This window comes from Manacus vitellinus, unplaced genomic scaffold (assembly GCF_001715985.3).
Source record: "Manacus vitellinus isolate BGI_N305 unplaced genomic scaffold, ASM171598v3 scaffold_22_pilon, whole genome shotgun sequence".
NCBI lineage: Eukaryota > Metazoa > Chordata > Aves > Passeriformes > Pipridae > Manacus > Manacus vitellinus.
Window position 1 is genome coordinate 14,006,625 of NW_021939632.1, and position 1,657 is coordinate 14,008,281.

Below are 1,657 nucleotides of genomic sequence, written 5' to 3' on the forward strand. Positions count from 1 at the left end.
AGTCTGGGCCTCTTCATCATCTTGTCTGCAGCGGGATCTTCCTCATGGCTCTGTCTCCTGCTGCCTCCACCTCCAAGGATGGTGGGGCGACAAGGGCCGGAGACCCCCCCTCCCATCCGTTTTTGCTTCTTCCAGCACTAGGATCTCTAGGGATGCAGCCCGAAGGGATGCACCCCTCAGGGTTACAGCTTGGAAGAGCACAGGTGGAAGGTGGGCATCCCTAGAAGCGGCAGCCCTGAAGGCTGCAGCCGAGGTCATAAAGTGAGGGTTCAGCTCAGAGGGGTGCAGGGAATGGAATGGAGTGGAATGGAGCATTCCAGCGGGCTACATCAGGGAGGGGTCCACCCCTCGAGGGATACGTCTCAGAAAGGTGCAACTGGGAGGGGGTGCAGCCTGAAAAAGAGTTAAGCCTGGAGGGATCCTATCCTCGTGGGGTACATCCCAGAGGAGCTATGAAGGGTGGAGGCTGAGGGGCTGCATCCCAGAGAGGAACATCCTAAGGGGTCCAGTCCTCCAGGGGCACATCTCGGAGAGGTCCAGTCGGTGCCTCCAGCCCTCGAAGAGCCACAGAGTGGCTCGGGGGCAGCCATCAGCTCTGGCTCAAGCAAAGCTCCCACACAGGCTGCTGGCCTGGGTGCCACAGCCAGAGGGGCACAGCGAAATGTCTCTGGGGCAGGGCTGCGCCCGGGGACCAGCTCCAGGAGTACTGAGGTCCTTGGACACGGCCCTGCCCCAAACCCCTCCGGACTGTCTGGGAAGCCGGGAAACGGCAGGACTCTGTCCCGGGTGAAATGTCACTGGCGCCAGCAGGCGGGGGAGGGGAGAGGGAGGGCGGCTCTAGGCTGCTGCAGGCAGCGCTGAGTGATTCATGGCCTCGCCGAGAAGACTGGCAGGGGCGAGATTTTATTGTAGATGGGAAAAGGGGGAAGAAGGGGGGAAGTTGCACACTTGCGGCAACAGTTGCAATGGGGAGGGGGTGGAGGGGACGCAGCGAACGCCCGGGTCCGGATCGACACCCTCAACCTCTCCCATCCCCAAATAAACTCAGCGTGGGCACCATGGAAACAATAATTTATTTAAATAATCTCTGCTGATTGTAAAAGAAACATTAAAGAGTGTTTAAGTTATCCATAATAAATAACAAAAAATACCCTGTTTTTTTTCCCCCCACGATCCTAGACATCAAACGGCGCAAGGGAAGGGTTAGTGGCAAGGTTGCCGGCGGGGCGGTGGTGGTGGAGGCGAGGGCTCGCCGCGGCTCGGCGCCCGACCCGGGGAAGCCCCGTCGGGGCACGAAACCCGCCCGGAGGCAGATCACGGGCGGGAGCCGCGCCGGCACCGCCGCCTGAGACCAGTCCCCACCCCCGCCGGACGATTTCGTTCACGGCTAAAAAGGATACCTTAAACACGGGGGGCTTCTGTTTCAAATCTACATATAAAAATTATTTATCTTTTTTTTATCGTTTTATTTTTTAATCCCCAACATCGAGGTGAGGTTATCCGCAAAGGCACCTATCAATTTTAAGAAAATAAAAAATAAAGTTAACCATAGTTCTGCACCGGTGGCTTGATGAAACGCCGGGGGAAAGGACGAAGAAGGACGAAGGGAAGGACGTGGGTGCTTATTCCGCAGCGTGGTTGTTTTGGCGGCGGGAGG